Below are 27,576 nucleotides of genomic sequence, written 5' to 3'. Positions count from 1 at the left end.
GTGATAAAATTCTCAATGAATTCAGTCATGAAAACAATAGATCACTGTATTAAAATAGAACTTTTTTTCATTCTTAGCATAGTTCAGCCAAAAAAAAATGAAGGAATGTGGGAAAAAGTCAAACATTTTCAGTTAAACAGAGAAGCCAAAGACACAAACAATGGCAGCTTGGACCCAGAATTGTCCTCCGATTGTACTGAGCAATAGAAAGCCAAGTCCAGATTTTTCTAACATGATATCTGAGCACAGTCACCCTTGCATGGATTTCCCCATCTGCTTTTTCCACGTTCTCGTTTACATGTCACACGTGTACAGTCAGTGCCTGCTTCCAGGTCTAAGCCAAACAGATAAGGTTTTTAGGAGATTCAGTACACCAGTACCTCTGTTTCAGTCATAAAAGACCTGCCTCAGGTCCCAGACAGAAGTCCTTCTCTTTATACAACTTCTTTATATTCTTTAAGGGTGCTACTTAAAGCTATAGAAATGAATCTCTCCCATTTTTTTTTTGACAACGTCTATACCAATAAAATTAGAGTTTATCCAATTTAGATATTTTAGGAGACAGTCAATGCACCAAGTGTCAGGGTGAGGGGGAAAAGAAGTGGAGAAGAAGATGTAAGAAAGTGAAGAAAATAAAGATTGCGAAGCAGAAGGTTTCAGTTGTTCTGCCTCCTGCCTCATCAGCAGCATGATATCCTAAAGAAAGCACAGGTCCCAGAGTCAGAAAACCAGCCCCGAATTCTTCATCCTGTCATCACTCCCATGCATTCCTCAATAAGTCACTTTAACTCTTTGAATCTTAGCCCCCGTGTTATACAGAAAATGTGGAGCCCAGTTGATATAAGAATTTCCTCAGGGATGATTTTACCTCCTTATTCCTGAGGCTGTAGATCAAGGGGTTCAGCATGGGAGTGACCAGGTTATTCAGGACCTGAACAGTGGCATCCAGCCACTGTTGGGGTGGGCCTTAGGTAGATGAGGGCCACTGGCATGTAGAAAAGTAGAATAGCAATGAGGTGGGCACTGCAGGTGGAGAAGGCGTGACGTCGGCCCTCCGCAGAGCGAATCTGCAGGATGGAGTAGACAATGCAACTGTAGGAGGTGAGGATGAGAAGGAAGCAGCTGAGGGGCATGAGACCCACACTGATGAACCCCACCATCTCCAGGGCAGAAGTATCTGCACAAGCCAGCTTCAGCATCACTGGGATATCACAGAAGAAATAGTCCACTTCATTGGGGCCACAGTATGGCAATTGGAAGGTGAGAGTGGTTAGAAAGGTGGCCTGGATACAGCCAAAAAGTGAGGTTCCCAGGGCTAGAATGGCACACACTCTGTGGCTCATAATTATTGTGTACTGCAGAGGGTAACATATGGCAACAAAGCGGTCGTAGGCCATCACTGTGTACAGGAAACACTCAGCACAGCCCAGGAAATGGTAGAAGAAGAGCTGGGATGCACAGCCTGCATAGGAAATGGCTCGGCTATTCCCTGAGAGGTAGAAGAGCATCTTGGGGGAACTCACAGAGGGAAAAAATATGTCACACACAGACAGTTTACACAGGAAGAAGTACATGGGAGTATGAAGTCGAGTGGAAGAGACAATTGCCGGTAGGATGAGCAGGTTTCCCATAAGGGTGAAGATGTAGAAGGACAAAAACAGGACAAAGAGCATGGTCTCCAGATACTCTGTGTGTGGGATGCCCAGGAGGATAAACTCGGTCACCACTGAGACATTCCTCATAGCTGTGAGAAAGTGAGACCTTGAAAAGGGACCCAAGACACAAAAGTCTGAACACCAATATTAAATTATCAAGCTTTTTGCTGATGAGTGCTTTGGCTTTGTTTTTAACAAACAGCCTTCTTATGAGTGGCACAATTTATACAAAAATATCAGGTAATAAGAAATGCTTATTTCAGAGCCACAGTCTATTCAACTCTTGGAAAGAATGTTTTGTGGAGGCAGGTGGTTATCCTCTATGACAATATCAGAAGTTTAAAAATATATTCAAAACATTCTCGTGTTAGATGTTTTATAGTTGTTTAATTTATGGATTTACTTTCTTTAGTCATATTTATATTTTGAACTCTCACAATATCTTTTAGTAACAAACTCCCACTATTTACTACCCTCTGAAAAATATCAGAAAAAGAAATTGCATTAGAAATCAGAACACAAGTTAAATCCTGGCTTTGCCATTTAGTAGCTATACTAGTTAAAATAATTTATACAATATTTTTCATAGATATAGCCCCATTATCTACAAAATGAAAGTATAATTATTATAACAACATAAAAAACAAAAATACCCTGGTATCATAGTAAAGTTTATGAAATATCTATAAAAATATCGAGCAAAAAACATGTCTTAATGAAAAGTCTTCCTTTGTTTTATATATCTTAAACTTATTTCCTTAAGTGCCTTCCTTTAATGCTGGTATTATTTGAAATATGTTGTATTAAACAATATTATTGAATAGACTTAGGATATATTCTCTTCATTTTACATTTTTACAGATTTGAGAGGTCTGATATCCCCAACTCCATGAAGAGATGACACTCTGGTTATTCTGGTCCTTTTAACATTTTCTAAGTGGACTTGAGGCAACTCTGAAATGTTAAGCAAAAGAAGTATTAGCAGCAAGGAAAGCATCAAATTTATGTTACTGTGATGAAGAATATAGTGACCCATAGAGCAGAAAGGCGAAGACCTTTCATAACTCACGTAATAATAATTAATAATAATAAAAGTAGGTTCATGAATATACACATGCCATTTAATGAATCTTTACTATCTTCCAAGGACTGGGATTAATGTTTTAAAAATATGATTCATTTTTTTAAAAAAATAACCCTATAGGAAGAAACTATCACTGTGATTTCCATCTATAGAGCAGAAAACTGAAGCTTACAAAATTAAGCAAGTTGCCCAGATTTACAGAGCTGGTAAGTGACAGAGCTAAGACTAAAACCTATTTCATGCCATTGTCCATGCTCTCAGTCATTAGGAAACTGCTCTCTGTTTGCCTCTGCTTTTTAAGACAGCCTGTTCCACTGCTAGGCAATGACATCCTTCTGGATGGTTCACATCATCATCTTCTACTAAGGCAGGAAAAGTGTTTTTGTCTTACTTCTTCTTGGTCATTTTCAGTCTTGACTTCAGAGCACACTCGTGAGTATCTAATTTAGTCTTAGAAATCAAACAACAGGCTGATCCCACACCTTTGACACTATACCTTAACATCGACTTCAATATAGGGGCTTTTAAGTTACAGAGCCACATTCATTATGGAGATTCCAATCATAAACTGTGGCTAGTGCCACTTAAAACATATTTAAAGAGAATGACCAAGCCAAAATGAACAATTTACATGCCACCCTAGAACTGAGCAAAGGTAAAGATGGCAAAGAAAGTGATATTCTAGGGGAGAAATGCTGCTGACATCCTGTTGCTTGTTACTAACTCTAGCCACACCTGAATAGTATCTCTGAGCTACACAAATTTCTGAGCTCTGGATCATCAATTACTGGTGAGCAAAGGTTCTCAGAGGTCTTTGGTCCTTGCCTATGATCAGACATCATGATAATGAATGATTATATAATTCTATTTGATTTTTAAGTCCATTTCAGGAGGAAAAGAGTCTGCAAGAACTAAGAAGGTCCCTGTGTGTGCACTCATTAGTGTATGAGGAACAGAGACTAACAGTGAGACATGAGCAGCAGTTTAAACACTCACAGTCCACCTGAGAATACAGTCAGTTTTTCCAAAGTGGTTTTGTAAGACCAAATTTACAAAGCTAGTACTGTTTCTCAGTAGAGCACAGAGGGCTCTAGCCAAAGGAGCTTCAGTTCTCTTACTTATAAAGAATTGAGTCTCATAGGGTTTGTATAATCAAGACCTGTACACACTCATTTTCCCTGGATTGCTCCCCTGGAAGGTTTTTCGGACCCCCTTAAGCCCTGCTTTGGACTCGTTGATGGCTCTGAGGGAGCAATTAGTTTGTGAACCTAATTTATCATACAGCCATGAAACAATAGTAATGAGATCATCAGGAAGGGATTCTGTAAAGTGGGAGATGTCTATGGTCCTCCAAGACTATTTGCACGGTAGAACGAGCTCTGATTCTAACCTCACATCACCTGCAACACTACTCTTTCTCTTTTTTTACATCTTTCAAGCCTTTGCTTGTGATAGATTTCTCATTGCTTTTGAAAATATCTATATATCCATATGACTATGTAGTTATCTCTAATAAACATATCTCTAATAATGTTTATTAGAGATAACTAATATTACTGTATTCAAACAGTAATTTAATCAGCTAATAATAATTCATTATGTGTTGACTATTATTATGTGTCTTTCAAATCATTATTCTTAAAGAGAATTAGTCACATACAAGGCAAATTCATAGAATAGAGGGCCTGTAATCCATATCAAAAGAAAAATATATTGGCTAAATAGCTAATATTCAGTTAATAATTCAGTGTAAGCACTTACCACATGCTAAGTATTATGATAAATATTTAAATTAATTATTACAACAATTATTTCATCTCTGAAAGAAACTTTATAAAGTAGGTAGCACTTTTGACAAAGAAACTGAAAAACAGATTAAATAACTTGAAGATTACACAACTAAAAAGTGATTGAGCTGAGACTCTTTAATTTCAAAGTCAATGCTTTTAAGCACTATCTCATGAATTCTAGAGATTTGGGTTTTGCACTCTTTAAGCAGAGATATATGGTTTTCAGTTTTTGCAGAGCTGGTAGAGATATTTGATAAGTGCTGTTCCATGTGGTGACTCAGGAATCATGGGCAGTTCTGGTAGACAGATTTATTTTCAATGTAGATAGGAACTGCTTAATTATTAGATGTGCATCTAAATGTACATCAATGAAATAAGCAACCTCGTGAGGAGGTTACCTCCTTGTCACTGGAAATGCCCAACAAGATAAAAAGAAAATAATTTTTCATGTATGACACTGAGGCTATTCTCAATTTGAATGAACAACCTGATTTAAAGTTCTTACTAATTCCAAAATGATTTGATTTTATTTGTATTGTAAAACTTTTCAGGGACGCTGACTTAACACAATAAAAGTGAAACTTTAATGGTGATAATTCAACTAAATCCTATGCAAAAGAAGTCATGAATATGACTATAGTGATTACAGAAGTAATGACTATAATCTCATTTTTATAAAAATCATTTTAAAAAGAGGAGAAACATATGTCACAGAGGGAGTCAAGATGCTATTCAGACAGGGTCCTGCAAGACGGGAGTGGCTTAGTGAATAGACCACAGCTTTAATAATAGCTAACATTACTGTGCATTTGCTATATACCAGAACTGTGCTGAGTGCTCTATGTGTGTTGTCTCTTTTGAGTCTCTCTAGAAATCTATCGGGTAGGTAGTATTATCTTCCTCATTTTTAGTAGAGTATTTAGTCTTAATGAATTTAAACAACTTAACTGAATAGAGTTAGTTAAAGGTAGAACTGTATCTCAAATCTGAGATAATATGACTCCTCCCTTTGAGTTGCAAAGAAAAATAAGATTATAACTAATTTTGATTTTTAAATACTCTTTCATAACTAAGATTACCTTACATTTGTGGTTGCTCAAGTTGTCCAATGTACTTTTTATGTTAGTATAATTAATTCAAGAACTACGTAATGTAGTTCTTATTAACCTTGTTTGGCAAGTAAGAAAATTGAAATTCAGAGCAATTGTGACTTTCCTAAACAGTAGAAGAGCCCAGGTGTTCTCCAACTTAGCTCTCTTTCCACTACATCATCATTGCTTCTCAAAAATGATTTCATACAGAAAACTGCTACCCTGAATGAGAGGAAAATTGTTCATAGATTCATTTCAGAGGTTTGATGGTGTGTTATATATGCCTTTAGGTCACTATTGTATTTATTTATTTTGTATTCTCTAACAAGATTATGGCCTTAAACTATAATGACAGAGACAGAGACAGAGACAGAGACAGAGACAGAGACTTGTTCAGCTCAGTCCTGTTTCATAGAAAATGAGTTCCGGGAAGTTCACAGCTGTTTTGCTATAGTATACTTGTAGAGAAATTTGACTTATACTTGTTTATTTAATTAATTATTATTATTTTTTTATTATGATGACCTTGGTTAAGGAAATCCAGTAAGTTTTAGGTGTACAATTTAACAGTACAATTTAACATATATATATATATACATATATATACATGTATATATATATATATATGTATATATATTGCATTGTGTGTTCACCACCATAGTTAGATTTCTTTCTGTCAGCACATATTTGACCCCCTTTACCCCACCCACCTTCCCTCCCCCACTACACTTTGGTAATCACTAGTCTATTGTCCATGTCCATGAGTTTCTGTTTATTTGTCCTGTTCTCTCGTTGCTTTTAGATTTATATCCCACATATAAGTGATAGCATGTGGTTTTCAACTTTTTCTGTCTGGCTTATTTCGCTTAGCATGATTATCTCAAAATCCATCAATGTTGTCGCAAATGGCAGTATTTCATTTGATCTTATGGCTGAGTAATATTCCATTGTATGTATGTACCACAGCTTCTTTATCCAAACATCTGTCATAGGACACTTCGATTGCTTCCATGCCCTGGCCACCGTGAATAATGTTGCTATGAACATAGGTGTGCAAATATCTTTTCAGATATATGTTTTCAAGTCTTTGGGGTAAACACTCAGTAGAGGGATTGCTGGATCATATAATAGGGCAATTCTTAGTTTTCTGAGGAACATCCATACTGTTTTCCATAGTGGCTGTACCAATTTTCAATACCACCAGCAGTGTATGAGGTTTCCTTTTTCTCTGCATCCTCTCCAACATTTGTTATTATTTGTCCTGTTGATTTTAGCTATTCTAAAGCTGTGAGATGGTATCTCATTGTGGTTTTGATTTGTATTTTGATTTGTTTTTCCCTAGTTAGGGATGATGAACATCTTTTTACATGTTTGTTGGCCATTTGTATATCTTCTGGGGAGAAGTGTCTGTTCAGGTCCTCTTTTTTGATTGAATTGTTTGGTTTTTGTTGTTGTTATTAAGTTATATGAGTTCTTTGTATATTTTAGATATTAGCCCTTTATCAGAAGCGTTGCTTGCAAATATATTTTCCCATCTCAGTGGTTGTCTCTTTACCTTGTTGATAGTTTCTTTTGCTGGGCAGAAGCTTTTTAGTTTGTTGTAGTCGCATTCATTTATTTTTGTTCTTACTTTCCTTGCTTTTGAGGTCAAATTCATAAAATCCTCTTTAAGCCCAAGGTCCTTGAGTTTAGTTCCTATGTTTTTTTCCATGCCTTTTGTTGTTTCAGGTCTTATATTCAGGTCCTTAATCCATTTTGAGTTAATTTTGGTGTGTGGCGATAGACAACAGTCTAGTTTCATTTTGTAGGTGGCTTTCCAGTTTTCCAAGCACCATTTATTGAAGAGGCTTTCCTTTCTCCACTGTATGTTTTTGGCTTTTTTGTCGAAAAATTATTTGCCCATATAAACATGGGTTTACCTCTAGATTCTCGATTCAGTTACACTTGTCTGTGTGTCTGTTTTTCTACCAGTACCAAGCCATTTTGATTATTGTCTCTTTACAGTATAATATGAAGTAAGGCAGAGTGATGCCTCTAGCCTCGTTTTTTTTTTTCCCCCCTCAGGATAGCTTTGGCAATTTGGAGTCTTTTGTGATTTCACAGAAATCTGATGATTTTTTGTTCTATTTCTTTAAAAAATGCCAATGGGATTTCGATGGGAATAGCATTAAATCTGTATATTGCTTTAAGCAATAAGGTCACTATAACTATGTTGATTCTTCCAATCCAAGAACATGGAATATCTGTTCACTTCTTTGTATCTTCTTCTTAAAATTTCTTTTAATAGGGTCTTATATTTTTCATTATATAGATCCTTCACATGTTTCATTAGAGTAATTCCTAGGTATTTTATTCTTTTTGTTGCAATTGCAAAAGGAATTATTTTTTCTACTTCTTTTCCTGACATTTCATTATTAGAGTATAAGAATGTTATAGATTTTTGAATATTGATTTAGTATCCAGAAATTTTACTCTATGTGCTTATTCTTCTTAGTAGGTTCTTGCAGAGTCTTTAGGGTTTTCTATATAGAGAATCATGTCATCCACAAATAGTGACAGTTTGACTTCTTCATTCCCTATTTGGAAGCCTTTAATATCTTTCCCTTGCCCAATTGCACTCACTAGGACCTCCAATGTTATATTGAATAACAGTGGTGATAGTGGACAGCCTCGTCTTGTTCCTCATTTTAGAGCAAAAGTTTTTAGTTTTTCACCATTAAGTATAACGTTGGCTGAGGGTTTGTCATATGTGGTCTTTATTATGTTAAAGTACTATCCTTCTATACCGATTTTGTAAAGTGTTTTGATCATAAATGGATGTTGTATCTTGTCGAAGGCTTTTTCTGCATCTATTGCTATGATCATACAATTCTTACTCTTTAATGTGTTTATGTGGTGTATCACATTAATCAATTTGTGTATGTTAAATCATCCCTGTGTCCCTGAGATAAAGCGACTTGATCGTTGTGTATAATCTTTTTAGTATGTTGCTATATTCAGTTCATTAGTATCTTATTTAGGATTTTTGCATCTGTATTCATGAAAGATATTGGTCTGTAGTTTTCTTCCTTTGTGTTATTTTCACCAGGTTTGGGTATCAGAGTAATACTGGTGTCATAAAATGAGTTAGGAAGTATTCTCCCCTCTTCGATTTTTTGGAAGAGTTTGAGGAGAATAGGTATTATACTTTCTTTGAATGTTTGGTAGAATTCCCTGGTGAAGCCATCTGGTCCTGGACTTTTACTTTTTGGTAGGTTTTTGATAATTGTTTCAATTATCCATACTACTGATCAGTCTATTTAGATTTTCCAGTTCATCTTATTTCAGTCTAGGAAGGTTTTTACCTTTCTAAGTACTTGTCCATTTCTTCTAGGTTATTATATTTTGTGTTATGTACTTTTTCATAGTATTCTTGTATGATCTATTGTATTTCTGCGGTGTCTGTCATAATCTTTCCTCATTCACCCCTGATTTTGTTTATTAATGTCCTTTCTCTTTTTTCTTTAGTGAGTCTAGCCAGGAGTTTGTCAATTTTGTTAACCTTCTTGGTGAACCAGCTCTTTCTTCCATTTATTTTCTTCTATATTTTGTTTGTTTTCAATTTCATCTAATTCTCTTCTATTTTGATTATTTATTTTCTTCTAATGACTTTAGGCCTCATTTATTCTTCGATTTTCTATTTTTTTGTTGTTGTTTGTTTGTTTGTTTGTTTGAAGATGAATTATTAGGTTGTTTCTTGGGCTTATTCTGTTTTTTTTTGAGATAGGCCTGTAGTGATATGAACTTTTCTCTTATGACCACTTTTGCCATACCCCAAAAGTTTTACTTTATTTATTTTTATTTTATTTTATTTTTTATTTTATTTTTTGCCTTTTCAGTTATCTTAATTTATTTTTAAATGCTAGTTTATTTATTTTTTTCATACTATATATACATAAATTTTTTTTTTAACATTTTACTTTTTTATTTTCCATCTCCCTCCACCCCCTCCCTTCTGGTAACCACTAGTCCATTGTCCATGTCCATGAGTCTTTGTTTGTTTTTCCTGTTCATTTGTTGCTTTTAGGTTTATATCCCATATAAGTGATATTATGGAATTTTTCAACCATTTTGTCTGGCTTATTTTGCTTAGTATGATTATGTGTTGTTGCAAATGGCGATATTTCATCTCTTATTATAGCTGAGTAATATTCCATTGTATGTGTGTGTGTGTGTGTGTGTATATATATATATATATATACACACACACACACACACACACACACCCCCCACAGCTTCTTTAGCCAATCATCTATCGTAGGACACTTCGCTTGCTTCCACTTCCTGGTCATTGTGAATAATGCTGCTATGAACATTGGTGTGAAAATATCTTTTTGAATATGAGCTTTCAAGTCTTTGGGGTAAATACTCAGTAGAGAGATTGCTGGATCATATAGTAGGTCAATTCTTAGTTTTTTGAGGAACATCCATCCACTTTCCATAGTGATCGTACCAATTTGCAATCCCACCAGCAGTGTATGAGAGTTCCTATTTCTCTGCATCCTCTCCAACAATTGGTATTACTTGTCCTGTTGATTATAGTCACTCTAACAGATGTGAGATGGTATCTCATTGTGGTTTTGATTTGCATTTCCCTAATAGCTAGTGAAATGCCATTTGAATGTCCTTTAGGGAAAAGTGTTTGTTCAGGTCGTCTGCCCATTTTCTGATTGGATCATTTGTTTTGTTGTTGTTGTTGTTGTTGTTGTTATTTAGTTGTATGAGTTTGTTGTATATTTTAGATATTAGACCCTTATCGGAGGTGTTGCTTGCAAATATATTTTCCCATTTGGATGGTTGTCTCTTTACCTTGTTGATAGTTTCTTTGGCTGAGCTTTTTAGTTTGACATAGTCCCATTCATTTATTTTTGTTCTTACTTTCCTTGCTTGTGAGGTCAAATTCATAAAATCCTCTTTAAGCCCAAGGTCCTTGAGTTTAGTTCCTATGTTTTCTTCTATGCATTTTGTTGTTTCAGGTCTTATATTCAGGTCCTTAATCCATTTTGAGTTAATTTTGGTGTGTGGTGATTGACAACAGTCTAGTTTCATTGTTTTGCAGGTGGCTTTCCAGTTTTCACAGCACCACTTATTGAAGAGGCTTTCCTTTCTCCACTGTATATTTTTGGCTTTTTTTGTGGAAAATTATTTGCCCATATAACTATGAGTTTACTTCTGGACTCTCAATTCTATTCCACTTGTCCGTGTATCTATTTTTCTACCAATACCATGCCGTTTTGATTACTGCCGCTTTGCAGTATAATTTGAAGTCGGGCAGAGTGATGCCTCCAGCCTCGTTCCTTTTTTCTTAAGATATCTTTGGCAATATGAGGTCTTTTGTGCTTCCATAAAATTCTGATGATTTTTTTTTTTATTTCTCTAAAAAATGCTGAATGGATTTTGATGGGGATTGCATTAAATCTATATAATGCTTTAGGTAATGTGGTCATTTTAAATATGTTGATTCTTCTCATCCAAGAACACAACATATCTTTTCATTCTTTGTATCGTCTTTGATTTCTTTTAATAGGGTCTTTTAGTTTTCATTATATAGGTCTTTCACATGTTTCATTAGATTGATTCCTAGATATTTTTTGTTGTTGCAATTGCAAAGGAATTATTTTTTCCCACTTCATTTTCTGACAATTCATTATTAGAGTATAGGACTGCTATGGATTTTTGAACATTGATTTTGTATCCAGAGACTTTAGTATATTTGCTTATTGTTTCTAGTAGTGTTCTTGTGGAGTCGTTAGGGTTTTCTATATAGAGAATCATGTCATCTGCAAAGAGTGAAGTTTGACTTCTTCGTCTCCTTTTTGGAAGCCATTTATATCTTTCTCTTGCCTGCTTGCACTCACTACAACCTCCAATGTTACATTGAATAACAATGGCAGTAGTCAACAGGCTTGCCTTATTTCTGACCTTAGAGGGAATGCTTTTAGATTTTCACCATTAAGTATAATGTTGGCTGAGGGCTTGTCATATATGGCCAGAGGTTTGCCAATTTTATTAACCTCAAAGAACCAGCTCTTCGTTGCATTTATTTTTTTCTATTGTTTGTTTGTTTTCAATTTCATTTATTTCTGCTCTAATTTTGATTATTTCTTTCCTTCTGCTGACTTTAGGCTTCATTTGTTCTTCCTTTTCTAGTTTTTTAAGATGAAGCTTTAGGTTGTTTATTTGGGCTCATTCTTGTTTTTGGAGATAGGCCTGTAATAATATGAACTTTCCTTTTATGACTGCTTTTGCCTTGTCCCAAAAGGTTTGATATGTTGTACTATCATTATCATTCATTTCTATGTATCTCTTTATCTCTCTTTTTATTTCTTCTCTGACCCAGTTATTCTTCAGCAGCATGTTGTTAATCTCCATGTATTTGTGGTTCTTTCTGATTTCTTTCTGCAGTTGATCTCTAGTTTCAAAGCATTATGATCAGAGAATATGGTTGGTATGATTTCAATCCTCATATTTGTATAGGCTATCTCTGTCCCAGTATGTTGTTGATTCTTGACAATGTTCCATGTGCACAAGAGAAGAATGTATAAGCAGCTCTTTTGGGATAGAAGGCTCTGTAAATGTCAATTATGTCTAGTTGGTCTAATGTGTCATTTAAGGATGTCATTTCCTTATTGATTTTCTTTTTGGATGATTTGTTTATATGCAACAGTGGGATATTTAGGTCCCCTACTAGGATAGTGTTTTGGTCTGTTTCTCCCTTTAGTTCTGTTAGTAATTTACATATTTCGAGGCTCCCTGATTGGAAGCATAGATATAAAAGTGTTATGTCTTCTTGGTACATGATTCTCTTTATCATTATGAAGTTTCTCTCAGTATCTTTCTTTATCTTTTTTAGTTTGAAGTCTATTTTGTCTGATATTAGTACCGCTACTCCTGCTTTTCTCTGAATGCCATTTGCTTGAAATATCATTTTCCACTCTTTCACTTTGAGTCTATATTTGTCTTTGGAGCTGAGATGTGTTTCCTGGAGGCAGCATATGGTTGGGTTTTGTTTTTTGATCCATTCTGCAACTGTGCCTTTTTATTGGTGAGTTCAATCCATTTACATTTAGAGCGATTATTGAAATAATGAGGTCTTCTTATAGCCGTTTTATCTTTTGCTTTCTGGTAGCTCAGTGTTTTCATTGCTTCCTTGTCCTTGTGTTTCTGTTTTCTTTATTTTGGTTGGCTTTTGTGGGTTTTGCCTCTGGTTCTTCTTGTTTCATGTTATATATACTCTTGTTCTAAATTTGGCCTAGATAATTATTGTTGAATACGAAGTGTTGATAATATCAATAATATCATCACACACAATATCATCATCATCATCATCATATCAATATTATAAGGACACATACATATATACATACAGTCATCCCTTTTCTTCTGAGTGTGCCTTATCTCCATTCCTGTTTGCGAAGTTGGATCTTTGTATCCTCCCCTTTTCAGTCGTTGTTGTCTTATTTTGTCCTTATGTATACTGAATGTTCATTACTATCTTGCTATAGCAATTTTTTTTTAAGCTTTTAATGCCCTGTTTGTAGTAACGGTTGCATCCCTTTTCTTTTATCAGCCTGCCAGTCGCCTTACTCCTAATTATACAATTTTTTTTTTGTCATTTTGTTTTAAGTGAACTGTCCTCTTTCAGTATTTCCTGTAGTGCAGGCCTCATAGTGAAGAGTTCCCTCAATTTCTGTATGTCTTGAAAAGTCTTTTTTTCTCCTTCATATCTAAAGGAGAGCTTAGCTGAATACATTTTTCTTGGCTGGTAGTTCCTTTCATTTAATAGCTTGAATATTTGATTCCATTCCTTTCTGGCTTGTAAGGTTTGTGCTGAGAAGTCTGACAATAATTGAATATAAAGGTTTTCCTTTAGAGGTTACCGTCTTCTTTTACCTTGCTGCCCTGGGAATTTTGTCTTTGTCGTTGATTTTTGATATGTTTAATATGATGTGTCTTGGTGAAGGCCTTTTTGGGTTGAGATAATTGGATGTTCTGTTGACTTCTTGAATTCTAAGCTCCAATTCATTCCTTGGATTTGGGAAATTCTCATCGACTATTTGTCTGAAAATGCTGTCTAATCCCTGTTCCTTTTACTTGCCTTTGAGAATGTTTCCTTTCCTGATAGTATCAGCTAGTTCTTGTATTTCTTCTTATTTTTCATTCTTCAATACTCTGTTCTTCCTTCTACGTTATTTCTAGATTTCTGTCTTCGATATCACTGATCTTTTCCTCCAGTAGGTAGACTCTATTTCTCAAGCTTGCTATTTCATTTTTCATCTTTTTCAGTGTTTTCTTCATCTCCAGAAGTTCTATTTGGTTTCTTTTAAGGGTTTCAATCTCCTTGCTGAAAAACTCATTTTGGCGATCTAGCTGTTGTGAGTTTTTTGTTTGTTTTTTGTTTTTGTTTGTTTGTTTGTTTTTTCTTCCATTTCTGTGGTTGCTCTTATGTGCAGATCCCTTGCTCAGACTTGCTTGTGCACAGGTTGGGTGCTTTTTACTGAGTTTTAGATGTTCAGCTTATTGTTGTTTTAAGGGAGAGATGTAGGGACAGCTCTCACTCCACCATGTTTCTCTGGGGTCGGCCTTATATATGGATCATCCTTGTTTTAATCAGAGAAGACAAACAGCTCACCTCATTAAATCCCTTTTTCTCTACTCCAAGAATTTATAGTAGAATGATCTCCAATTCTAACCTTAGATCACCTGCAACGCTGCTTCTTTTTTTGGTTTTCTTTTACACCTACAAGCCGTTGCATGTGATATTTCAGCAACATCTGGTTTCTCAGATAATGATTCTGCAAAACTTTTTGATTATAGGTAGCAAAACTAATCCTCGGCACGCTTAGTTCAGCGACAGTTACTTTGCTGTTTGTTGGCAGGGTTGGGGTCTCAGGTGAATGGCCAAGCAAAAGTTTCATTCTTAACTGTAAAAGCTCAGTGGGGAAGAATTGGACTGTGAGACAAAAATGAAAGAATATAATAATGGTTGCTTACTGGAGGATAAATTTCTTAAGCTGCTACTTTCTTTCTTTCTTTCTCTTTCTTTCTTTCTTTCTTTTCTTTTTCTTTCTTCTTTCTTTCTTTTTTTTTTCTTTTTAATGGGAATATCTTGTCTTGTCTTCTTGACAATTTAATGATGTCTTTGGAAGAGGTGTGATCCACCTAGTGGTGGAGTTAAAGTAATAAATATAAAAATAAAACATAAGTTTTGCATTTTTTTTAGGGAGAGAGATGGGAACAACAGAAATATCAGAGTCTTGAATCCCTAGAAACTCTCTTGAATGTAATGTCTATTTATTAATAGATACTTATAATGAATCTGTGAGTTTAAAATTATTTTATGCAATAGTTAATACAAACGTGAAATATTTTGTTTTTCTTATTAATCTAAAAGATAACTTTTTAAAGTAATAATAATGACAAAGCAGTGGGTAATCATAATACATGGATAAGAGAAATGAATGGCAGTGATGCCACAATAGATGACAAGGAAAATTAGAAAAATTCTGTTATAAGTGTTCTGCATTACACATACAGTTGTACAGTGTTATTTGAAGATAGACTTAGGATTATTTTTAAGTATACGTTATAAGCTCTAGGGCAACAAAAAATTAATACATATAATGGATATATTAACAACATAGATAAAATTAAATCACATAAAATGCTGAAATAAAACAGAGGAGGCAACATAAGTCTTTTAAATGCAGCAAATAGAAAATAGATAAACATGATACATATCAACTTGATCATATTAATAATTACTTTATTAGGTTAAAAGTAAAGGAGTGGAAAAATATATATCATGCTAACACAAAATAGAACAAAGCTGGAGTGGCTGTATTCATTTTAGACAAAGTAGATTTCAGAATAAGGAAAATCAGCAGGGTAAAGGTGAATATTACATAATAATAAAAGGATCGGTTCTCCAAGAAGATATAATAATCTTAAATGTTTATGCACCTCTCATGAATAGGAAGAATTCAAATGTCCATACTACCCAAAGCAATCTATAGGTTAAATGCAGTCCCTATCGAACACCAATCGATACACCTGAAACAAACAAAAAAAATGTGTATGCACTGATAGAAGTGAAAGAAGAAACATAATACATGATGTTAGCTCATTGCATGATGTTTTTCTTAGTTTTCTTCTGGATAATCTGATTCTTGAAGCAGATGGACTGTTTTTAAGGAACCGAAGGCTGGTAGTTGGGAGAGGAACAGCAAATGTTAATTGATACATGGTAAGATTATGTTGGAATTGGGGACAACGGGTAATGGGTTTCATTCATAAGTCTATGTATAACATGGTACCCTGAACTTAGAGGCACTGGGCTCAGTCTGAATGGGAGAATCCTGAAGCAATGCGATCTTCCATTCTTTTTATGGCCAGCTCTGCAGGAGCCAGGAAACAACTATAGGGTGAGGACAACCAATGGGACATGAGAACATCTTCTCTCCTGGGCTCCTTGCCCAGACCATCAGTTCCTGAAAGTAGAGGGTGCTTTATATTTTCTCAAAACATAAAGCACCAGCCCTGAAAGTAGGCTTTAATAAACATGCTTGATTATGACACTTGTTTAGGTTTGAGGAATTTACAGTGGTACATTCATAGCATGAGAGCTCAAACAGAAAAATAAAATCATACTACTTTAAAACTGTAGTTGATCTCTGTATCTAGGAGTCTGTTTCTGTTTTGTTTGTTTATTTTATTCTTTAAATTGCACATAAGTGAAACCATATGGTATGGTGCTAGGTGGATATAAGACTTATCGGGGGAAATCACGTCATAAATTATACAAATGTCTAACCACTACCCTGTACATCTAAAACTAATATAAAATAATATTGAATGTCAACTGTAATTGAAAAAAAAAACTGTAGTTGATTCTGCTTTATAAAGAAGACAAAGACTATTTCTGTTGTTGTTGCTACTGTTTTGTTTTTTGCTTTAGAAGTCCCTAAGCCCTAGCCCAGTCTGGAAGTTGAAGGGTGAGAAAAGGGGAAGTGAACATAAGTGAATAATATATGCTGCTCTGCATAATAAATATAAAGGTCCATCTTTTTCTGGTCAGAGTGTAGATCTACACATTTCATGGTCCTTAGGAAGCTATTTCTGTCATTACATCTATATAATAGACTTAAATACAAGCCTCTTTCGTAAAAAGGCTAAGCCCTAACTTATCAAAATTTAAGGTGCATATGAATTACCTGGAGACCTTTGTTAAAAGGAAGACTTTGATACAGGAGATTTTGTGGTTGCCTAAAAGCCTGAATTTGTAAAAAGCTTCCAGATGATGCCTAGGCTCACCACAGGTCACACTCAGTCACGAACAAACGTGAAAGAAAGTCCTGGGAGATCAGTCTCCACTATACAACTCAGGAAAATGCCAGTTTACTTCCTAAGGCCAGTTCACTTGTCAGTTTAATGGAACTCAGGTTAAGGTCATCTTCCACCTTATTGAACAGATATTGAGGTCCTGCTCAGAATTCTTGAGTATTCAAGGCAAAAGTGATAACAGAGTTCTAATTTAATCATCTAGTTTTACAGATGGGAATACTAAGCTCTTAAGAGGTTAAATTGTTTATTTATTATCACTTAACTATTTGGTCAGGATTCTAAAAGTTTTCTGCCCAGTGCCCTTTACTTGCTTCATATAAGACAGGAAATCAGCCTACAACAGAAGATATGGGGACAGGACACAGTATGAAGAGAGTGGAGGCATCAGAAAAGTTGGGAGGGAAATAAGAGATAATAAAACCAATGCAGGTTCGATGAATAAATCTATAAGATTGACAGAACAAAGTGCAGAGTAGAGACAGTCATTTTAAAATTGATACAACAGTATTTTAGGGGACAACACATCAAATAGGGTCATTTCCACTAGGATAGAGTATGTATGACATGAAGGTCAGAAGCAATCAAAAAATGCTCCTTCCTTTTTCATGGGGTGAGTGATGCAGGTTAAGGTCTCAGGTAAAGCCGCCTTTAAAACCACTTTTACCTTTATTATACTGGACCACACACTGAATTGGAGGCCTCTAGGACTAAGGATTCCATCAACACCCTTTTACTAAGATGTTTCCTGATGAAGGAGAAAGGTCTGACTTCAACAGTTACGACTCAATCCAAGTCTCTTAGGCAGTGAGAGAAAAGGCATGCAGTATGGGCTAGCTAAACCCAAGCAGAATTAATTGAGAAGGTCTCCAACAGTGCCAACACTCACAGTGGATCCCTTGAGACTCTGTCTTTGTCATCTGGAGGTTTATATTAATCCCAATGTCAGCTTTCAACCTCCTCTCCAACCTTTCCTCCTATCTGAGAATAGAAAATTGTATCGCTCACCACTCTAGTCCTGATAAGTATATAAAATCAAAAGTGAATACACAAAAATAATGCAGAGAATTCTGTAATTCAGACATTCTTTAACATCAATGTGGCAACCTTTAATCTGAATCCATGTCACTTGTTTTCCATGGTGGCACTCTAGAAAACCTGGGAGGAACGTTACTGCCTAAGAATCTTTTGAACTCCAAGGAAGGGAACAGGTTCTGGGACTACTGACACTTGACTGAGGATACATGCGGGGAAAGGAAAATCATATCCAAAGGGAACCTGGAACACAGAGGCAAGGTGGGCGGGCAGCCTTTACTTTTACGACAAGAAACAGACAGGATAGGTATAAAATACAACACATTACAGCAGAAAAAAGGCTAAAGGAAAGGTCAATAGCATAGAAGATGCAATTGTTTTTCTGGATGGTATCCTCAGAGGGCAAAGATGGCATGATTCTCAGATGATTTCAGAAAAGCAGTTGCAGCTTTCATAACCACATGCATGACAGAGCCTGTTAGGAGGAGAAAACAAGAGTTAGAGCTGAAGGACAGCAATGAGAGTAAATACTTTTCTCTCAATCTCTCTTAAACCTTCTTGATCATCTCCTGCCATGTCCTGGTTTTATCTTTCTTCAATATCTCTGACTTTCCCCCTTTAAATTGCCCAAATTCCCTTTAATCTTCTCTGGTCCCAGAAATACTCAGCAACAGTGAGATAATAAACAATCAAGGAGTAAGTGGTCCAAGTCCAGTCTCATACTCGGTGTGGTACTGACAGAGTAAAAAGAATAAATGCCACTTCATGTCCTTCACACAATTCACACTCCCCATCTGTGTCCCATTCCCTCTTTACACACTTCCCCACGTCCTCCAATTTAAGACTGCACCCTCATCCTGCCAAGAAAAGAACTAGCTGGAAGACCAGAAAAGGTCTGGATCAGGATGTTTGGAGGAGAGGAGTATGGGGTTTCTCTCTTGGCCCTCTCTCAGGCCTGGTGGCTCAGTGTCTGGGAAGATGTCTTGTTTCCTAAGGAGAGAAGGCAGTGGGGTCTTAGAATTGTGCTCTTGCCTGCATGGATGTTAATTCAGGCCACAGTTTTCCTTTCCAGAAGCTCCCACTCACACTTCATGTCTTTACTATTAGCATGAAGCCAGAGCATCTCCAGGACTGTGGCCCAGACTGAAGAATCTGCATTCTGTACAATAGAGAGAGATTTCCCTGAAGCCTTTGGTTGGAGCAAGAAATCCTTCAAAGAAATGTAGGGTTTCCTTCCTTACCACATCTCGAACTGCTACTAAATGGAATAACCTAGTCTCTTTATCTCATTTATGACTTGCAAGGCATCATGCCAGGCCTTAAACTTAAGGGAAACAATCCATTGAGTCTTAGGGTAGAAAGGTCTTAAATTTTAAATCCAGCGTAACCACTAGGACTGTGCTTGAAACTCTTAAAACACCCCCAACAAGGATTACCTAACTGTGATAAAAAAAACACATATACAGTTGCTTTATAGTTTATAAAGTATCTTTGTTTTTCTTTTATTTAAACCCATACCTAAACAACCCCCCCCCTAAAAAAAGAAAGAAAACATCAATAATGACATTTTTAAGAGAGAAAATTGATTCATACAAAACTGAAATGATTTTCCCAAAGTTAGCCTTCTAGCAAATGATAGAGCTGGGACTGGAGGCCAAATATTCTGATTCAAGTCATATTGCTCTTATTGCTCAACAGAAAGTCTTGGCCATAGAACAGAAAATGGGCTCCCTGCCCATCAGCCTTTTGGAGGAAAGTCAGCTGTACAAGATGATTATCCCCAAAGATGTTGAGAGAGGAAAAAAAAAGAGGATGAGAAAGCAAGGAGCTAGCAGCCCCTGAGCATCCCTGATGAGAGAGATCTGAATCCAGAGACAGGCTGTAGCCAGAGTGCAGAGCTAAGCGGATCCTACCAAGAGCCCCATTTCAGTCCTTCCCCTGGGAGACATGCTTTTTCTCTGTGACAGTGTAAGCCACCCTAGTGATGTACTGGTACCAGGGGAGCTGTACTTAAAAATTCAACAAGAGAAAGATATGGTACTAAAGAACTCACATGACAGCACTGCTTAAAGTCTTATCCAAAAAATAAAATAATAAAATAAAATCTTATCCAGTTCTGTTTAAATGACCCTTAAAACTTTAAGTATGCTAAAAAAATGTTGTACAAACAGAAATTAAATTTTAATTATCAAAATTTCAAAAAGAAAGCAGATATAAAGGAAGCAGTCTATCTTAAAGAGTATTCTTGTGTCTAATCCTGATGGTATAAAAATAGTTTAAAGACCACATAATTTTCACAGAAAATATCTCACATCCGGATATCTAGCATAAGGAATGACATACTTAAAACAATTTAGAAATTAGTAGGCAAGAAACACTGTAAGTAGAACAACAGTTCGACTCTATGGGAAAAAAAAAAATCTAAGGCTCTGTATCACAAGAGTCTGAGTTTGAATCTCAGCTTTATTCACATCTAAAATGTACCTATATTTAACCAACGGAGATCTCAGCTGTCTCTATAAATTGGAAACAATTATGCTTGATGCATGAGAAAGAATGTTAAGTATCTATAAGGCCCATCATGTGCTTCCTACGAATAGTAGCTGCCAATAAATTCACAAAAACCAGCAGCAAAATTTGCTGTGTATATTTTCTGCTTTAGTAAGAGGTTCCATAAGAGAGAAAAAAAGAGTGGGGATATTCCAAGTTACTGGGTATTAGGACAGAATTGGAAACCAACACAAACTGAGAACCTACTCTGTGGATTACATTAAGAAGATTCTCATGACAACCCTAGAAAATGAATAGTTGTGCAGGTGAGGGAACTAAGGCTCTGAGAAGTGAGCTGATTCGCTTAAAACACCACAGTAATTGGGAGTCCAGAAATCTAAATTCACCTTAGACCTCAAAGCCCTCTCTTTAATCAGTGGCCTAAGGAGAATGAGTAAGTAGACGGTAAGTGGCAAAGAAAATGCATAAACAGTTAAACAATTGTACACTATAAACTCTTGCTACAAAAATTAGAGACTAGACAGAGTTGCCTTTAAGTCTATTTTAGAAGAAAAGGCACCCCTTAGTGGTAAAATGTACTTTGACTCAATTTGTCATGTACATGAGAAGACCAACTGTTTGGAACACAAGGACAGAAAGTCATCAGACAGCATGCGGAATGTCCGTCTTCAAACCCAACTTATAAAAGAATGGCCAATGCAGCAGGAGCCCAAACAGAGTGGCAGCTGAATTCTGTGGAGGAGGGCCACAGCCTGCAGGCAAGGTGCGTGTGCTGAGGCGTTAGTTTAACTAGGGCTCACCCCAGACTCACCTCTGGTGGGTTTCAGGGTCTTACCTGTAGAGCTGGGCTCATCCTGCCAAATATGGGAACTGGACAGATTTCACCCTCTGCCTGACACTTTTCAAACAGATTACCTCTGGAGAGAGAAAACTACAAGAGGGCAGAGCATTGAAGATTAGTTCTTCAGTCCCCATAGATCAGAGAAGAGAACTGAGGCTCATTTCACCTGTATGGTGAGTTTTCAAGTCGGTCCTGTTGATGGAAGAATGAGCCTTTTCCATCCCTGGAGAGGTCTCTGAGAGACATGCATTTCTTCTTTGGTCCACCACCAAGAGCTTGGTGTTTGTCTAGTCCTACATGTGTGACAGACAAATATTGGTGAGAAAAAGTCCCTGAAAAGATGGTCACCTAGAGAGTACAGGTTCTTGCTAATTGTGGATCTATGGGGATCATAACCATTCTGCTGGTATGGCATGCTTGGGTAGAAAGTGTTCTTCATGAGCCAAGGTGCAGGACGGTAGGAGGACGAGGCCTTTGTATGATATGAAAACATTAGTACAGGCACTGACATTGAGGCACCCTCTGCTCTCCGCCATAGGCAAACGGCTCTGATACTTAAAGACACACACACTCCTATGCATGTCAGCCTCGGTCACCATTTTATTGTATATTTTTTCTTCTTCCATGAGTCCAACTCCTGCACACAAACTCACCCTCTGAGCCCTTTCCACTGTGTCCTCTTGATACATGATAATGATCTTTCCTGCATCTTTAGTTTCATTATAGGAAGATTCTTCCAACTATCTATGTTAACTTAAAACTAACTTTTCCTTCTAAAAAAAAAACTTTTTCTCTCCACTCTCAAATGGTGGTTGCTCAAGGTACCATAACCCAAGTACCCAGATTTGAGAGATAGGGTTGGCAACAGCTTCAGTCCAAATTGCCACCTCCCTGTCATTATTCCTCTACCCTCACCAGGATTACCTTCTCATATCCTATCTGTGGTCGACCTCCAACCTCTTTGCCATTTTCCATCATTCACTGAAGTATCAAGAACTAGATCAAAGCTTCCACTCCATTGCAAGGCCTGCCATCATCTTGAGATATTAAGTACCCAGGTAGATAACCTATCCTAATGCAAAGCTTCTTGTCTCCCTTAAATTAAGTGGCTCTAGCCTCCATTCTACTTCAGCCATTCCCTCCAAGCATGGATGTTGACATCAAGCAGAATTGTTCTACCTGTAAAACAAATAAATTGAAAAAATCTGCTTAAAAAATACAGTATCCACTTTTTCCAGCTTTCTAACTCAGAGATTTCTATTTTACCTGGTCTTAGACCTCATCTGGACTTCTAAATCTTTGTCTTCTCTGTTTTTTCCTATATAAAAACTTCCTCCTACCTTTACTCTCTTTCCATTTAGCCTAAGTCTCTGGTCCATCACTTTACTACTCTCTTATCGATATCTTCGATTCCGGGTCCCTGATTTCCTTTTCATCACACCTACCTGGTAAAACCCCAACCTTGAAGTTAAGACAACACTCCACTCTCTTCATTCTTACACCAAAGCTGCTGAGTACTGCTGAAATGAATCACGTAAACTGATTCCCTTTAGTAGTTTGGTGCCACTAAAGAAGTCAAGGTATCAAAACTAAACTGGACCCTCAACACTCCTTGACAAATGCTCTATTTATTCCCGAGTATTTCACTCTCCAATTTTCCACAGGGTTATTTCAAACCCTTTCCTCAAATTCTCTGTTCTACCACTCTAGTCGCATACACGTTAGCTAATCTTGCTGTCTCTTTCATTAAAACTATAGAAAAACTATCACACCAAAACTCTAAATAGATGCCTCTCAGCCTATGAACTAAAATATAATTCCATCACCTTCTCTCCACTTCCTAGCAAGAGAAGCTACCCCACCACTGCTGTTTTAGATCACATCCTCTCTCACTTCCTCAAACTCCTTTATCAATTAGCTAACCTTAGTACTCCCCCCAACATTCTCAATCCTCTCTACTGGCACTTTCCTATTGGTATTACAACACCCTTAAATCTCTCTCATTCTGAAAATTTAAAGAGATATAATACACAGAAAACCATCTCAACTCTACAATTTCTTCTATAGATAGCACTCTATTCCTTCCCCTTTTCAACATTTATAAAAAGTGTCTACAAAAAACTTCCCTTCATTTCTCACCTCTCATTTGTTCTTTAACAATGTATAACATAGATTGTTTCCTAATTTAAATCAGTGGAATTGTTCTTGATTCGATTAGCAGATTATATATATATATATACCCAATAGATCTTTTTTAGTTCTACTTTGATTTCTCTGCAGTATCTGATACTTTGATAACTCCCTTTGTTATGTCATAGTTCCTTTTCTTTTGAATATGCACTTGCGTCTTTTTTTTTTTCCTTCTTCATTCATTTTATTATGGTTTGGGGACTTCATCCCCAGATACTGGATACTTTTCAGTGTTTCAATCTCATTGCTTCTAAAATTTTTTTAAAGAATGGCAATATCAGTTTAGAGAGACTGTTGTCTTCATTTAGTAATTAAATATGTTACATACAGACAAAACCTTTCATCATAGTTGTCATCGCCCTTTTCATCTTACTTTATACCTACCCTCTGAACAATTTCATCTATTATCACGACTTCGGTTATTGCCAAATGTAGATCTTCATCCCTGACCTCTCTTCTGAACCTCAAACACATCTATCTCCCTTTTACTGGACATCTTCATGTGGATAGTTTATTGGGATCTTAAGTTCAAAATGCTCAAAAATAATGAAACATTTTATTCCCTAAACTTGCCTTTGTTCTTTTGTTACTCTATTAAATAAATGGTACCATCATCCACTCAGTTTCCTAACCAAAAATCTGGTTCCACCTTGAAGCCTGACTCTAGAATTAACATTATACATTCCCCTCTAGCCACAGAAAACTGCCCAGGAAATTTCTCCACCAGATCCTAATCCTCAAGCCCCTTATATCTAAAATGAAGCTTTCTTGGCTTATGCCTGAGACAGACCCAACAATCAGCACCCATGTTTTAACACCACCAGGTTGTTAACCATTTAATTATCAATAAAATAAATCAGTTTCAGATTTAGACAGTGTTTATGTGCATTTTCTGTTTTAATTTTCCTTGTGTCTTGCCCCCTACCCTTATATCACTTTAAATTTCCTTGCAATGGAATATACTCTAGTTCTCTAGGACAGAAAAGTTTGATACCAGCCTGAATTCCTAGATGTGAAAGGACAAAGGAAAAAAAGGAACTTTCATAAACATTTCCTTTATTTTTATTTTTTGTAGTTTCTTTTATAAATTAATTTATTTTTAATTCTTTAACGTCACCACACATTTGACCCCTTTTACCCCATCTATCTCCCCTCTCCCTCTCCTCCCTACCCTCTGGCAACCACCAGTCTATTGTTTATGTCCATAAGTCTCTGTTTGTTTGTCCTGTTCATTTGTTGCTTTTAGGTTTACATTCCACATATAAGTGATACCATATGGTTTTCAACTTTTTCCTTCTGGCTTATTTCGCTTACATGATTATATTGCAATCATGTATTATATATGCAGAGGAACTGAACAGACACTTTTCCCTAGAGGACATACAAATGGCCAACAAACATATGAAAAGATGTTCATCATCGCTAGCTATTAGGGAAATGCCAATCAAAACCACAATGAGATACCATCTCACACTTGAAAGCACATATCCAAAAAGATATTTGCACACCAGTGTTCATCAGCATTATTCACAGTGGCCAGTACATGGAAACAACTGTAATGTCCTATGATAGATGACTGGATAAAGAAGCTGTGGTACATATATACAATGGAATATTACTCAGTCATAAGAAGAAATGAAATACTGCCATTTGTGACAATGAACATTTCTTTTAAATGATGTGTTCAAACATCCAGGGCTCCTAAATTTATGAATTTCAATGAGGTAAAACTCACCACCTCCATGATATCATGGTATCGCAAGCTTTAAAAAAATTATAGTGATAATTAGAAAATATTCTCAAGTGGATGCCAATGGAAAATGATATATATGAATTTCAGATTCAGCTAAAGATATACTTAAATTTGTAATTCTAAATATATATAATATATATAATATATATATATATACACATATACATTTGAAAAGAAAAGGAAGTCTAAAAATCAACTACCTGAGCCTCCATCTCCAGATATTAGAAAAAGAACAACCAATAAACGTAAAAAAAAAAAAAATTAAAGGAAAGAAAATAACAAAGATAGTAGCAAACATGATTAATACAGAAAATAATCATACAATAGAGAGGATCCATATACTCAAAAGTGTTGGTGTTTTGAAAGGATTATTTAAACTGATAAACATGTAAGGCAAGGGAAAAATAGAGAAAGCACAAATAACCAACATCAAGAAAAAAAAGAGACTACTATGACTGATTTTCTAAAACTTAATAACATTGTATGGCAACATCAGAGACACTTATGTCAAAAAAAATTGACAATGTAAATAAAATATACAAACTTCAATTAAAATCAAATATATAAAAATGTAAAGTTTTATTTTAGTTAAAGACCTTTCAAAACCTTTCCACAGAAAAGTCTCCTGGCAACTTAGTGCAAACACTATTGAAAGAAAATATTTCAGATGATAGAAAAACAGGCAACTCTTCTCAGCTCATTTTATGATGTCAGTATAAAACTGATATCAAAACCCAATAAGAATATCATACGGAAAAAATACATGTCAATATTTCCCATGGAAATAAATTTAAAAATCCTAAACAATTGTTAGCCAACTGAATCAAAAAATATATGAAAAAAAAATTAAAGGTTAAGCAATCACAATTAATTTGGATTTATTTCAGAAATGCTAGGTTGGTCTAACATTAACAAGTTATAACAACTCATGCATTAGAAGAATAAAGGATAAAATCACACACTTACTTCAACGGATTCATAAAATGCATTTGATAAAATTCAACAACCATTTTTTTTAAGAAAGAAAGAGAACTCTCAAAACAGAACTAGCTTTTTTTCCATTTATTTTAATCTGTCAATATACATTATTCTAGTAGCTATATAATAACTCATCAAGCATACTTAGCATAGTTAATTTAGCTACTGAAACTGTAAGACATTTTGATTGCTCATTAATATTTGATATTGCTAACATGGCAGAGAACATCAGTGCATAATTTTTTCTATATTTAGAATTATTTCCTTAGGTAAGAGTCTCAAAATTGGAATTACCAAAATGAACATTTGTTTTGACATGCACAGCCACATTTCTTCTCAAAAGTATGATACTAAATTATTTTGCTTCAGGCAATCTATGAGAGTGCCAAATTCATTTCACCTTTTAAAGCACAAGGCATTATCAGATTTAGAAAACTTTGATAATTTGAAAAGTGAAAATGTCACATCATTTTATTTTTATTTGCTCTTGCGGAGACTGATTTGTCATGTTTGTAAAATAGTTGTGCTTTGTCTTATGAATTATTTGTCCATGTCCTTTGCCCAGTTATCTACTGATTCACTTAAACTTACCTATAATATAGTTACATGATATTCCTTGACCCAAACCATTTTTGCATGCCATGATATAAGTAAGCTATTTCCGTTTTTTACCCACTACAAGATAGAAGAAAAGAAAAGTGAAGACAACTTGAAGGCAATTCCAGGATAGGAGTTACTCCTTAGGAAGTAAGTAGAAAGGGAGAAAGAAAATACCTGTGTTCATTATAGGTCATCCCATCTCCACAGCTACACTGGGGGTTTGTACCTCACTGTAGTAAATCAGGAGTTCCACGTTGCTATCAAATTTGTGTCCATCAACCAAGGAAATCTGAGTTAGAACCAGGCAAAGAAGCCATGTTAGCACTATTGCTGCTCGTTGTCTAGAGCTGAGGTCAGAGCTGAGGGCTACAGCTTCTTCCACGAGTGGGCATAATAATCAGGGGCGGGGTGAGAATGTAGAGGAGGCTCTGGAGATTGCATGAGGATAAAATAGGAGCAGAGTGTGACTCCCTCTGAGTTAACAAGGAAAAGTAAGGAACATTTAGGGAAGACAGAGTGAGGAACAAAATCAAGATCCAAGAATAAGGATGCTGATCACAACAGGGTTCTCTCATTAATTACCTGAGCAGAAGTCTTATCATCCCCAAGGTACTCAATGGGACTCAAGGGACAGTTGCACTGGATCCTCTAAATGCCATACTGGGAACT

The 27,576-nt window shown here is 35.8% G+C and overlaps 1 long non-coding RNA gene, 1 other non-coding gene and 1 pseudogene across 4 annotated transcripts in view; all 3 read right to left on the bottom strand.

The window, feature by feature from the left end:
- Positions 1-569: 569 nt before the first annotated feature.
- Positions 570-1,836, bottom strand: LOC120611038 (olfactory receptor 149-like; annotated as a pseudogene).
- A 758-nt stretch (positions 1,837-2,594) lies between these two features.
- Positions 2,595-27,576, bottom strand: part of LOC120611032 (uncharacterized) — a 25,939-nt gene continuing 957 nt past the window's right edge. Inside the window, exons 2-5 of one of the 3 annotated variants that reach the window (XR_005655064.1) lie at positions 27,082-27,196; positions 21,553-21,679; positions 14,654-18,509; positions 2,595-2,609 (exon numbers count right to left, since the gene is read on the bottom strand). This is a non-coding gene — a long non-coding RNA (uncharacterized LOC120611032). Of the gene's footprint in view, positions 2,610-14,653; positions 18,510-21,380; positions 21,477-21,552; positions 21,680-22,310; positions 22,566-27,081; positions 27,197-27,576 lie in introns of those variants that run through there. The other 2 variants (XR_005655065.1, XR_005655066.1) reach the window with 2 other exon arrangements.
- Positions 23,846-23,931, bottom strand: LOC120611040 (small nucleolar RNA SNORD127). Its single transcript, XR_005655068.1, has one exon. It is a non-coding gene; the product is annotated as a small nucleolar RNA SNORD127 (small nucleolar RNA).

Source organism: Pteropus medius, unplaced genomic scaffold, assembly GCF_902729225.1.
Source record: "Pteropus medius unplaced genomic scaffold, Ma_sr-lr_union100, whole genome shotgun sequence".
NCBI classification, from domain to species: domain Eukaryota; kingdom Metazoa; phylum Chordata; class Mammalia; order Chiroptera; family Pteropodidae; genus Pteropus; species Pteropus medius.
The sequence above is the reverse complement of the archived record's forward strand: the minus strand, read 5'-3'. Positions and strand labels throughout refer to the sequence as shown.